Raw genomic sequence first — 14,591 nt, 5'->3', positions numbered from 1 at the left:
TTGTTAGAAATGATTTTATTAAGGATTACTTGGTAATCTAGAAAAATGTTCATAATAAATAGTTATGAGAGAAAAAGCAGACTTGAGTTCTCAGGTAATGATTGTTAGGGTTACTTGACTGTTAGCATTGAAGTAAAGCGGAGTGAATCTCTTGAATCTGAATGGTATTTATTGCAACCGGCAGGAGATTCAGTGGCCCTTCGAATATTTCTGGGCAGCAGGGAAGAGGGGGTGTTGTGGGGTGTGTCTCTCTATCACTCAGGATCTGAGTCTCTGTTTTTGCTAAAATTACAGTTTGTTTTATATCTGCACTGATTATCCCTTTTCTGCCCACTGTTGTCCTATATTATCCATCACCACATTTCCTTTATTCCCCCATGTTCCACTCTGAAACTATGTGTGTAGCAGATTTTATTAAAGATCCAGGGTAAGGGATGGGGAAGAACAGTGTTTTTAAAGGAACACCTAGCAAACCACTCAAAATTGTTTATCAAAAGTCTGTGTTCTTTGAAGTTCCAGAACCATTCTCATTGGCCTCACAAAGCTCTAGCTTCTTGCTCTGACCTCACCTCCTCAACAATCCAGGAGCTTGTGCTCTCTCGCGCGCGCACGCGCACGCTCTCTCTCTCTCTCTCTCTCTATATATATATAAAATGATCCAAAACAATTTTATGTATACTATTACTATAAATTTTATATACATATAAATCTGAAACTTTTAAAGAAAAAGGTAGCTTTCCATTTTTCCTTTTTCTTTTCCAACCCCTTCCTGAGAGCTTTCCATTTCATAAATGACCTGTCAAGATATTTTCCTAAACAAAGGTTTATCTACCCAGAGAGATTATGCTAAACTCCTTAGCAGGAAGAAGCCATTGGGGTCTATTATGGTTTTAAATGGCTTAAGTGTTGGGTAGATAAAAACAATACATGTCTCTGCAAGGCTAGGTTAAGGATATACAACAAATGATTTTTAAATGTATGTTTTCTAATTTTATACAATGAAAATGTAATATTTAAATTATATGGTAAGAAAATAAAAAACAAAAATTATTTTAAAATTTAAATTAATTAAAAAAAATAGGACAAGTATATATTTCTTTATATGCAAATGTTAGGAAGAAATAGGGCAGGGGACAGGAGTTCAGTTGGTAGAGCATCAGACTTTTAATCTGAAGGTCTAGGGTTCAAGTCCCTGTTCAGGCATGCTATCTCTTTTTCATCTTTAGGGTTTCCCTTGTGGCTCAGACGGTAAAGAACTCTCTACTTTAAAAAGTTGCAATTGGGATATAAAAATCTGAAACCCTACAACATGGGGAATATAGCCAATATTTTATGATAACTATAAATGGAGTATAACCTTTAAAGATTGTGAATCACTATGTTGTATGCCTGTAACTATAATATTATATAGCAACTATACTTTAAAAAGTGTTTGAAACCCTGGGAATTCACTTTAAACGTATTGGGAGCCCCATACATAGGGACTTCCCTGTACCTCAGATGGTAAAGAATCTGCCTGCAATGCAGTAGACCCGGGTTCAATCCCTGGGCCAGGAAGATCCCCTGGAGAAGAAATGGCAATCCACTCCAGTATTCTTGCTGGAGAATCCCACGGACAGAGGAGCCTGGTGGGCTACAGTCCATGGGGTCACAAAGAGTTGGACACGACTAAGTGACTAACACACATACATGGGAACCGATTTCACTGCATATCCACTTGAAATAAAGTTGTTTACTCAAATACTCTCCCCCTGTGCATTAAAGAAAGAATCAGAAGTCTTAGGAACTTGGGTTGTACAGATACAGTTGACTACACAACTCTGGGGACAAATGTTGTTCCTCATAATTTATGGAGAATTTGGATACTTCCTCCTGTTGTTTCACATGGTGAGTCAGCAGGCACAACACTTCTGCGTGCATGAGACCAAATACCACTAAATGTCAGAAGGTAAGGCTGCCTTAATTCACCCCAGCATCAGGCTGCTCTTCAGAGAGCCAAGTAGGGGACACTGGGGCCTCTCTCATTTGGCATATAGCTACAGTGGAACTCTGGGGTAAAACTCTACCTTCACAAATGCTCATGGATGGTTTAAAAAATGATAGCTTTTTTTCATCAATGTTTAAACGTGTTCAATGTTAAACATAATGTCCAAATATTTAGTTTTCAAACAGAGTTTTCAAATATAAGTATAGTGGTATAAAAGCTAATTAACCCATTTTAAAAGTGTGGATAAATAGTGAGGTCCTTAACATGCTGTCTAGCCATACTGTTTAAAGACAGAGTCAGGGAAGGGGCATCCCGGGACCCAGCAGTTTTAGCATCTCTGCTTGCTGGTTAGAGATGTAGAATCTTCCACTGAATCCAAATCTTTCCCTTCGGGAAATTCCCAGAACTGGTGGGAATATGAAGGCTAGAGGGTCACGGCTCCAGTATTCAGCGTTCTCCAGCCCAAGGCTTGGCACGCACACTGCCTTTGACCTCGCAGTACAGATGTCACAACTTTAGGGCGAGCAGAACCTAGTGAGAGGACCATTTCATCCTGCACCTTAGTGAATAGGCTGGGCTGATTAACTCTATTCTAGAACTAACCAATCCAGTTTTCACCCCTCACTATGATGCAAAGCATGAAAAAAAAAAGTGTGGCAGGCTCTTCCAGTAGGTTAGGATATGGAGAAATGTGCACGTGTTTTGTCTCAGCTTAATGATTTCCTTCAGTTCAGTTCAGTTGCTCAGTTGTGTCTGACTCTTTGCGACCCCATGAACTGTAGCATGCCAGGCCTCCCTGTCCATCATCAACTCCCAGAGTTTACCCAAACTCATGTTCATTGAGTCGGTGATGCCATCCAACCATCTCATCCTCTGTCATCCCCTTCTCCTCCTGCCCTCAATCTTTCTCAGCATCAGGGTCTTTTCAAATGAGTCAGCTCTTCGCATCAGGTGGCCAAAGTATTAGAGTTTCAGCATCAGCATCAGTCCTTCCAATGAACACCCAGGACTGATTGATCTCCTTTAGGATGGGATGGTTGGATCTGCTTTCAGTCCAAGGGACTCTCAAGAGTCTTCTCCAACACCACAGTTCAAAAGCATCAATTCTTTGGTGCTCAGCTTTCTTTATAGTCCAACTCTCACATCCTTACATGATCACTGGAAAAACCATAGCCTTGAGATGCTGCACAAAGTCTGATCCGTTCCAGCTTTGAGGAAGGTGACATTTCTGAGTTTCTGGATGAGTGGTTCTTATCCTCTGCCTGCAGGACAGTCTCCTGGCTTCAGATACTGACTGCTAGGCCTAACCCAGAGTAACTAATTCCATCGGTCTGGGCTGGGACCAGACCATCTGCATTTCTAACCTGTTTCCACGCAATGAGGATGCTGTTGGTCCCTGGACCACACACTGGATGTCACTCTCTTTCCCTCGAGCTCTGATTTTTGCTTTCCCTCATTTGGCCCTTTAAAAAAACTGACTGGATAGGATATACTGACCAATTACTCTTGTTTTTCTCTCATGGATGGTCTGTTTGTATCTTTTCTGAATATCGTAAATGGCAAGTTTCCCGAGGGCAAGTATTGTGTCTTTAGGTCTGTTGTGGATTAAACTGTGTCCCCCACCAAAAAAAGATACGTTCACCCCTTTAACCTGTGTTAGTGACCTTTTTTGGAAATAGGATCTTTGCAAATGTAATCAAGTTAAGAGAAGGTCACACTGGATTAGGGTGGGCCCTTAACCCAATGACTGGTGTCCTTAGCAGCAGAAGAGGGAAATTTGAACAAAGAGATACACTGGGAGAGAGCTGTGTGTGAAGATGGTGGCACAGATTGGAGTGATGTGTCTTATAAGCCTTAACGTTCCACTAAGAGTTGCTGGCAACCAGCGGAAGCTAGGAAGAAGCAAGGAAAGAACCTTCCCTATAGCTAGCCTTCAGAGAGAGCACAGCCTCACACATACTTTGACTTTGGACTTCTAGCCTCCAGAACTGAGAAAATAAATTTCTATTTTTGAAACCACCAAAGTGTTTTGTTATGGTCGTCCTGGGAAACCAATATAGGCTTTGCATTTCCCAGGGCAGAAAATGTGGGTTACAGTCAGTAACCCACTGGGATGTAGAGAAGTCACCAAGATGACCAGAAACACATGAGTAACACACAGCTGGCTGGTGTGATGATGCAGGACAAAGAATGAAGATGTTTAAAAAGGAAGGTGAAACTGCATAGACTTTTCTGGTCAGGTATAGCATTCTTAACCACTTAATTTATCTTAATACACTTTTCATTTTATCAAGAAAACCAATACCAGATTTGAAAAAAGAACAAAAGCAGAGATGAAGGAAGATTCTCAGTGATAAATCAATGCTCATTGCACAGGAGGACATGGTACCCAGTTTATCTTTTTGTTGTTGAGATTAGAAGAGAACTGTAAGGCTCCTTCTTTATCAGGTGACCCTAATGCTGGGTTTATGGCACCCAACTCCAGTACTCTCGCCTGGAAAATCTCATGGACAGAGGAGCCTGGTAGGCTGCAGTCCATGCAGTTGCTAGGAGTCGGACGCGATTGAGCAACGTCACTTTCACTTTTCACTTTTATGCACTGGAGAAGGAAATGGCAACCGACTCCAGTATTCTTGCCTGGAGAATCCCAGGGACGGGGGAGCTTGGTGGGCTGCTGTCTCTGGGGTTGCACAGAGTCGGACACAACTGAAGCGACTTAGCAGCAGCAGCAAAGCTGGGTTTACTCAGTATGTCTCATTTAACTTTAAAAAGTCTAGGTGCACATCTAATATTCCCCTTAGTACAGATGGTCATTTATATAGTCAACCGAGGAAAATAACCTCGAACTTCCTACCTCCATGACTTTGATTCCTGCCAATTCCCTTCAGTCTCATTATCCCAGTTCCAAGTATCTTTCAATCCCATTCCCCCCTGCAGGTCTTCCCTTGCTACCCCAAAGGTTCCTCTTAGGCTTCTAAACATGATAATCACATAGAGCATAAGTCAACCATACCCTGAATTTTACTTATTTGTGTGTGCATTACTTTTTGCCACTCAAAGTGTACCTGAAATCTATGCCCACAGTGTTATAGCGCGTGCATTCAGCACTCAAGGTGCAGAACAAATATTTTCTGGCATAAAACCCTTAATAGAAGAAATAGCACTAAAAAAAGCCACTTCTGCCAGTAAGAGCTGGTTCCTTTGATGGAAAAGTTTTGTGCAAGAACTGCACTTCTCTTTGGTCACCGTGTTCTGGAATGACTTTTTCTGCACCAGGAGTCACAGAGCTGTGAGTCATGACATGCGAGGCACGTCAGAGCTGCAGACTCCCCATTGTCAGCTCTGATTCCACACAAACCTTTTTTCCTTCTGGTTGAAGCGGCCAAATTATAGCTCAAGATAAAAACATAATTACATTCCAAAAGACCAGGGATAGCTGTTGAAAATACTCCATGAACAAAACAATAACAGGAAATAAATGAGGATTACCCATGATGCATGTAGGCTTTCCGTATGGCTCAGTGGTAAAGAATCTGCCTGCCAATGCAGGAGATGTGGGTTTGATCCCTGGGTCAGGAAGATCCCCTGGAGAAGGGAAGGACAACTGACTCCAGTATCCTTGTCTGGGAAATCCCATGGACAAAGGAGCCTGGCAGACAATAGCTCATGGGGTTGCAAAAGAGCCGGATATAACTTAGTAACTAAACAATAACAACAACAACCCATGATGCATAGCTAATCCAGAATATTCCAGGGACTATTATAAAATGATTTTACATTTTTTGGTCTTCTGATCTTCACTTTAAAAATGTTAGTTAAATGTCAGGCTGTTTAATTGACAGGTACAGTTCAATCTATTCTATTTCCATATGTATTTACTAATAGTGTTGGTTCCTTCCAGTACAGACACATACCCACACTCCCACACCCACAGTCACACAGATAGCCTTCTCTCTTCCTCTGGTTGGCTCCCCAATACAAGAGCAGAATGAATTCATCAATGCATGTGTGTATACACAGGGACTTCAGGGAAATTCTTGCTGTCCCAGTTGCACTTTGGGTGAGGCCTCAAGTTGTACCTATGCCTCAATTCACTGGTGGCTAGAGTTCCAAGAGTTTCATGTGCCCAGAGCACAAAGGAAAAACAAGAGGTGGCAGTTCTGAGCAGTGAGATCACCTATACCTCTGGTGTAGTGGGTGAGTAACATGTAGATTTCTGAGTTGGGATCTTTCAATTGGCTAACCTTGAAAAGCTTCATTTCTTTCTGGTTTTCTTTGGCCAGCAAACTAGAGACAATGGATTTACAGGGAGAGAGATGTGGTGGTTAGAGTTCACAGCTGACACGGGGAAGAGAAGCAAGCAGAAGTTGACTAGAATACCAGTTAGCCTGGGGCCATTCGCTGAGGGAGTCTGCAGTGCTACAGAACTCCAGTGGCCTTTAGGAACATCGCACGTTACAGAAAAACACATCATTCATGCTTCTGGGTCAAGAGGTTATTGCTGAATGTTTGTCCTTAGCAGTAAATACAGAATTAAGACAGAGAGTCAAAGGAACCAGTGAAAACCAGTTCTCAACTCTAAGACGCCCTTCCTTCCCAACACAGAGCAGGATAAGAAAATGGGAGGTTCTTCAACACTGGGAAAGGATTCAAGAGGAGACTGTTTGGGCTGACTCAGCTATAAGTCCCAAACCCCTGACTCTTGCAGCAATGGAGGTATATCTGACTGATGCTGAGGCAACCAGAACAATCTCAAGATGGATCCTAGGGGCTGTGGGCCTGCAGGGTGAGACTGATGGGCTGCATCTTGGAAGAAATAGCATTTCTATCCAACTCCGGGCAACTGTAAGTAAATGCTACCTGAGGACCAGAAATGGGTCACAGAGCGGAGAGGGAATCTTTCCAATTCAGGCCATTAGGATAATCTGGAATGTTAAAGGAACTTGAAAGGAGAGTTCTTGGTGAAACGGGAAGCTGGGAAAGCAGGGGCTGTGGGGCAGGAGGCCACTGCAGGCACAAGTGCGTTGCCAAGGTGGACCTTTGGCTACTCTCCCTGATGGCTCCAGACAGTCGATGGTTCCAGTTCATGACAATTGGTCTGGTTAAATGAATACTCCTCCATCCTCACCCCCTACACTCTCACTTTTACTGTCTAGTTTGGAGGATCAGTTATACGGTCACCTATGTAATACCCACCTCATAAGAACTGCATTCAGAAGGGTCTAGTGGGGCAACTTCCATAACCCACAAATGTGCTTACCAGGCCCATTGATTGTGAAGCTTTCCTATGATAATACCAGTCAAGTAAGAGCTCTCCCCCATCTCTGCATCCTACGCTATGGGCAGTGAGCTGGGGAACAAGTGTGGGGGAAGAAACAAGCTGATCACAGTCCTTCCAACGCAGCAGGCATCCTCTCTGTCAGCTAGGGCTGGGGGAGAGACACTTGGACTTTTTAGTATGCTTCAAGACTAGGAATTCTAATTATTAAAACCAGATTGTAAACTTAAACAAATGGATTAGAAAAGGTCTTGAAATAAATTGATTGGGATATTTCAAAATAGAAACTTGATTAACTAACACACAAATTCAAGTAAATGCTTCCAATCAATAAACAAAAATACATAAGTATGATTAAAAAAAAAAAAAGAAAGAAAACCAGATTGTCAGGACTTCCCTGGAGGTCCAGTGGCTAAGACTGCAAGGTCCCAATGCAGGGGGCCTGAGTTGGATCCCTGGTCAGAGAACTAGATCCCACAGGCCGCTGCAAGTGAAAATTAAAGAATCTGCACGCTGCAACTGAGATCTGGTGCAGCCAAGTAAATAAACGTGTGCATGCTTAGTTGCTTAATCGTGTCTGACTTGTTGCAACCTGATGGACTGGAGCCCACCAGGCTCTTCTGTCCATAGGATTTCCCAGGCAAGAATACTGGAGTGGGTAGGCATTTCCTCCTCCAGGGGATCTTCCTGACCCAGCGAATGAACTCGTGTCTCCAGTGTCTCCTGAATTGGCAGGCGGATTCTTTACCACTGAGCCATGAGGGAAGCCCAAATAAATAAACAAACATTAAAAAAAATAAAAGACAAACAAAAAACCAGATTGTGCTTTGAGATTGAAAGTGATGGTAGAATTTTCTACTAGCTGCAAGTGACTAGACGGGTCAGGGGCATGACAGAATTTTTATTCCAGTAGCAGGAGAAAACTTCCCCAACTGCAGGCATTTTATTTATTTATTTATTTAGGTCATGCAGCATGGCATACGGGATCTTAGCCTGACCAGGGACTGAACCCATGCCCCCTACATTGGGAGCTCAGAGTCTTAACCACTGGACCACCAGGAAGTCGCCCTGTAGGCATTTTAACTGGGCGGCTGTACTCTGCTCATCCTCTCTGAGTTGTGTTTGTTCCACACACAAGGAGCACTTATACTGGTTATCCTCTGGGGCAAATCGTCTTGATTCTTTGCTCATAGCTACTCTTCCTTTATTTTCATTTGCCAACCCGACCCTGATTTGGTTTGGGCAACAGTATACCCAGATCCAGAGAGAACTGGTCAAGGCTGGTCCAAGCCAGTTACAGCTCCCTATTCCCTTTGGTCATTGACCAGCCTAGGAAAAGGCCTGGGTCCCGTGCTGGTCAGTGTGAGATGATGAAAAGTCTGCTGGGGAGAATTTTCTCCTGTGAAGGGAGGAATGGAGCAGTCCTGGTGTTCTACCACCTCCCTTGCTGCCTTGTGTCATGTGATACCTGTGATGGAACAATGATCTTGCTGTGTCCTGGCTGACCAAACTGAGAGGGAAGGCCATACGTGGGGTGGTGGGGTGGGGGTTGGCAGAGGGGGAATAAAAGAGCCTGGGTACATGATGAAACCACCTGCCCTAAACTGTCCTCAAACCACCTACATTGGCCTCTGTTAAGGAAACAAAAAAATGCCCTGAAGATTAAAATCTGTTAGCCAGACTGTTATTTACAAAGAATTGTGACCTTTAAACACTAAGAAAATACTAAACTTTATATCCTCGGCAAAGCTTGCTTCTCTTTTAAACACAATAGAAGTGATTTCACAAAGGGAAGACTCATAAGTAGATTGACTTTTTCCTAGGAACGGTGTGCTGATGTTCCTTAGCAAGGTCTTATACCTCCAATAAGCTAGAGCATAAAGAACATATGAAAGCAAAGATACAGCTACGAATTATTATACAACTTGCAAGTTGTACAAGAGTCTCTACCATATGATAAAATCCACATATAGCACAAAAGCATACTGTTACATACAAATTTTCACACAAATAGATAATATGAACACCTAAATTTACTCTAGTCACAGCAAATTTAAAAATCAAATTTCCACCTTACAGTTTTGTGTAAGCCTATACTAGCACCCGGGGCTTCCCAGGTGGCTCAGGGGTAAACAATCCACCTGCCAAGCAGGAGAGGCAGGTTCCATCCCTGGGTCAGGAAGATCCCTTGGAGAAGGAAATGGCAACCCACTCCAGTATTTTTGCCTGGGAAATCCCATGGACAGAGGAGCCTGGTGGGCTACAGTCCATGGGGTCACAAAGAGTTGGACACAACTTAGTAACTAAACAACAATAAATACTTGTACCCACTCAACTATTGCTCTCAAAGTTTTAGTGCTCTAGAACTTAATCACAAACTCCAGGCAACTGAACCCTGAGCTAGGGGTCTCCCTCTCTCTCTCTGTAACTCAGGCTTTGTTCCCCAAAGTGTCAGAAGTCTAACTCATGTTGTAGGTAGCCAGAGGTTATCAATTTCTCAATTTACAAAGCAGATTTTGTGAGTGGTATAAGATATCAAAGCAAAAACCAAATCAAACCCACAACAAAACAAAGAACCTCTCAGTCTAGCTCCAGTTATCCCTCACTGTTGGTTTTAAAAGGGATCAGAAATGTTTATAGAACATTTCACTGTTACCATTTAATCACCTGGTTGGGTTTGGTTCTAAAAAAGACTGGTATCTTTTCTTTTACTTCTTTGGCTAAATGCTTTGCTATTTCAGATAAGTCTTTGCCAACTTCTAAACTACTAGGGCAAAAAGTAGGCTCATGTTACAATCCTAAAATCTTTTTGAAGTTGTCTGAGTATGTTTAGCCAAATATTATTGCCCTTGGAAAATACTAAACAAGATATGTGTGATACATATGTAGGGTAAAACAAACAAACAAACAAACCAAAAACCAAACCAAACCAAACCAAACAACCCTTGACAATGGTCAAATACAGTATAGACTGTGATGGTGACTAAACCCTTTTCTACAGTCTCTTGAACAAAAGCTTGCAACGTTCTCTAGGCTCCCTCTGGTTTGGTGCAGCCATGTGCCTGAGTTTCAGCTAGCAAAGTGAAACAGAGGTCATGTGCCGCTTCCAGGACCATAAAAACCTCCTGACACCATCCTCTGGGTTTGCTCAGCCAGAGGATTGGATGAGTCTCCCAGCATCTGTATCACTGGATCCTCAACTTTTGGTTTTCAGAACCCCTTGACGCTCCTAACATTTTTTCGGACCCCAAAATGTTTTTGTTTCTATGGGTTACATCTATTAGGAGTTATCAAGAATATTTTAGAATCCTATTTGTTAAAAAAAATAAAAATATAAATATTATAAACACCATAATCCCTAATTATGAATAAAACAATGTTTTTATAAAAATCAACCCTATTGGCCCAAACAAAAAATATCTAGTGGCAAAAGTGGCATTACTTCACATTTTTTGAAACTCTAATGTTTAACTTAGAAGACAGTTGGATTCTTACATGTGCTGATTATTATTATTTTTTGGCTATGGTGGGCTTCTGTTGCTTCACATGGGCTTTCTCCAATTGTGGTGAGTGGGCTACTCTCTAGTTGCAGTCTCCGGGCGTCTCATTTGTGGTGGCTCTTCTTGTTGCAGAGCACAGGCTCCAGGTGTGTGGGCTTCAGTATTTGTAATACACAGGTTCAGTCGTTGTGGCTCATGGGCTCTAGAGCTCAGGCTCAATAGTTGTGGAACATGGGTTTAGTTGCTCCAAGGCATGTGGGATCTTCTCAAACCAGTGTCCCTTGCATTGCAAGGCATATTATTAACCACTGGACCACCAGGGAAGCCTTCACATATGCTTTTTTATTCTACCTGTTAAGTTGTGTTGGTTGAAGAATATGAAAAAAAAAATCCAAACCTTTCCAGATGAAAAGCCAGAAAAGGGGGCCTTGTGGAATTAGCCTAAAAGGGTCTCAGGAACTTTAGGGTCCTTGGATTATACTCTGAGATCCAGTGATTTAGAGGAAGATGGAACAACAGGATATAGGGAGTCTTGGTTCCTGAACGACCTCATGGAAGGCTATCCACCAAAAACACCCCCATTAAACTGATGCAAATGAGAAATGACCTTCGATTGCATTAAGCCACTAAGATTTGGGGATTTCTGTGTTTTAGCGGCTGCCATTATTCTAATTAAAACATTAACTTATGTAGTGGCAACTCTATACCAGGCACTGTTTAAGTACTTTATACATACTAACTCATTCAATCTTTTCAACAATCCTATGAAGTAGTTGCTTTTATAGTCTCCATTTTAGAGATGAAGAAACTGAGGCACACAGAGGTGAAATGAAATAGTCAAAGTTGTGCAGGAATAAACAAGTCTAGTTCTGGAGTTCTTGTTCCCAGTCACTTCATCGTACTGCCTACTCACCTTTCCTACATATTATCCATATTATCCAGCACCACCTTATACCTTATGCTCCAGACAAGCAAAGCAGACATAAATAAGAAATATGTACTTGCACTAATGACTTGCTTGCTTGAAACAGATATATGGGTAACAACTAGCTTTGGATTCTCCAGAAAAGATGAGGGTTGGTGGAAATAAATAGGTGGAAAGGAGTTCCTGAGGGTTCTGGGAGATTAGTGGTACAATGTTGGGGTTTGGGGGGCTGGTAGGCAGAATTCTAGGTGGCCCCATGACCTTACCACTTGGTGTTACTTACCTGATTCTTTACATGGCAGCGAGTCGCAAAATTATGTTATGTGGTAAAGGGGATTTTGCAGCTGTAATTATGGCTACTAATCAATTGATCTTAAGATGGGAAAATTATCTGGGTGGATGATCCTGAGCCTTTTAAAAGTAGAAATTTTCTTTGGCTTGCAGCAGAAGGAGAAGTCTGGAAGATCTGAAGTATGAGAAGGACTGGGTGTTGAACTGCTGGATGTGAAGATGAAGGGACCATGTGAGAAGTAATGATAGCCTTGAGGAGCCAAGACCAGAGTACCTGACAGCCAGCAAGGAAATGAGAATCTCAGACCTACAGGCTCAGAGATCTGAATCCAGCCAACGACTTGAATGCTTAGAAGTGAATTTCTCCCCAGGGCCTTGACCTGTCCACACTGTTTTGGGCCTTGCAACACTCTGAGAAGGGACTTGACTGAATCCACCTGGATGTCTGATTTACGGGATTGTAAGTTGATGAGTGTTCTTTTAAGCTGCTAAATGTATGGCAATTTGTTACATAGCAGTACAAAACTAACAGAGAGGGTAACTCAAGAGACACTGTGTCTGTCCCAGGGTACTTGCCTAAGCAAGACCGTTTCTGCTAAGGATCAGTAAGTTTTGCTATACACTAAACAAAAATAAATAAAAGAAACCCAAACCACATATTTCCTCATAAATATTTTCAATCTACTACTGGGAACTTTAAAACTAGTAACTCATAATCGTTTGCTATTATAAGTTACAGAAACACTAAGAAATTTTTTAAGGTGACATGTTTCATGTACTCTACTAACCTCTCTCACAATCTACTTTTATATCTTAGAAAGTCCTGGAATTAAACACCACACTCACCACAGAACCTGTAAAATGTGTGTAGCAAATTCTCAGGTTTTATATTTTTTAAGGGATTAAAATTTTTTTTTTCCCAACAGACACATACATATATTTGAAAGTAACCTCAGCAACCCACTCCAGTACTCTTGCCTGGAAAATCCCATGGACAGAGGATCCTGGTAGGCTACCGTCCATGGGGTCGCAAAGAGTCGGACACAACTGAGCGACTTCATTTTTCTTTCTTTCACTTTCTTTCTTTTCTGTGGATATAATTATTTGTTTATTTTTATATCTTGCTCTTTCTTTTTAAAAAAGCCTCTTTAAAATAAGATATTTAAAAAATATTGAGTTAGGGGAAAATTTAGAATATCCACCAAATATCACAAGGTCCTATACTTCAGTAAGAGATGATTTTGAGACTCCTAGATGCTAAAGAAGATTCTTACAGTCCTTAAGATAAGGGAAACTAGTTTCTGAGAAGAAGATTATTTCTAGTTCTCTAAGAGAAATCTCTTTTATAAGCTAGGGTCTGTTGCAGTAATTAAAAAAAATTCCTCAAATCTCAGTTACTTGGGTGAACAAAGATCTATTTCTCACTCATGCTACGCAGTCTCTGTTGTTTGGCTGGGGACTCTGCTCCATGCCTCCTCTTTCTGGGACACAGGCTGACAGCAGATATCATCTTGGGTGCATCCTGGTTGTCACGGCTGGAGGAAAATGTCTGGAGGATCTTGCACTGGCAGATCATGCCAGGGCCTGGAAATAATGTATTTGCATCACAGATTAAATCCTATGCATTATTTCCTATCCACCCAACCACATGGGGACCAAGTTGTGCATTCTAGTATTGCCCAGAAAAGACATGAACAACCAGTATCTCACGAAGAGAACCAATGACTGCCATAGATGTTGTTATAAAGTATGATGTGGTGTACCACATCACAAGTAATACTGAGTGTCCTATGACTGTTTTTTATACAATTGCTTAATAAAGGTGAAAAAAGTGAATGTGATAGTTGCTCAGTTGACTATTTGAGACCCCATGGACTATATATAGCCCACCTGGTTCCACTGTCCATGGAATCCTCTAGGCAAGAATACTGGAGTGGGTTGCCATTCCCTTCTCCAGGGGATATTCCCAACCCAGAGATTGAACCAGGGTCTCCTACACTGCAGGCAGATTCTTTACCATCTGAGTCACCATGGGGTAGAAAACATTATGCCAAAGCACAGTCAGGTAAATACTATACTATGTGGGGACAATACAATAAGGCCCAGGAAACAGCTTTGTTAGTCTTGGTTAATGTAAAGATAAAATCCTGCAGGGATAGGCCTCCAGAGGCCAGGGAGGGAAAGTAGAAGAGAGAAGTTGGCTGGATGACCTAACTGTAATAAACGGCAAAGCATCTGCCCCATGAGAGTGGGGGTGGCTTCTAACTTTCTAGGTTTATTGCTACATGAGGGGTTTCCCAGGTGGCTCAAGTAGTAAAGAATTCACCTGCTAATGCAGGAGATGCAGGTTTGATCCCTGGGTAGGAAGGATCCTTTGGAAGAGGAAACGGCAACCTATTCAAGTATTCTTGCCTGGAGAATCCCATGGACAGAGAAGCCTGGTGAGGCTGTAAATCTCAAACTACTAGATATTCTGAATTTTTTAAAAAGAAAACAGAAATGTGAGTTTGTTTATAAAATCTCCAGAGTTAGAACTTTTTAAAAACAATGTGGAAACCAGTCAAAACACGTCTGTCAGCCAGATGTGGCCTGTGTACTGCTAGTTCATGG

General features: G+C 41.9%; 1 protein-coding gene and 1 long non-coding RNA gene across 3 annotated transcripts in view; one reads left to right on the top strand and one right to left on the bottom strand.

The window, feature by feature from the left end:
• The window catches only part of CHN2 (chimerin 2), a 338,897-nt gene that overhangs the window by 84,096 nt on the left and 240,210 nt on the right, over positions 1-14,591 (bottom strand). The window lies entirely within an intron of this gene.
• On the top strand, positions 6,595-12,638 carry LOC147374151 (uncharacterized). The gene is made up of 2 exons (XR_015162505.1): positions 6,595-6,832; positions 12,135-12,638. It is a non-coding gene; the product is annotated as an uncharacterized LOC147374151 (long non-coding RNA).

Source organism: Bos grunniens, chromosome 4 (assembly GCF_055505025.1).
Source record: "Bos grunniens cultivar Pamir isolate PY7600 chromosome 4, Bosgru_T2T1.0, whole genome shotgun sequence".
Lineage (NCBI taxonomy): Eukaryota > Metazoa > Chordata > Mammalia > Artiodactyla > Bovidae > Bos > Bos grunniens.
The sequence above is the reverse complement of the archived record's forward strand: the minus strand, read 5'-3'. Positions and strand labels throughout refer to the sequence as shown.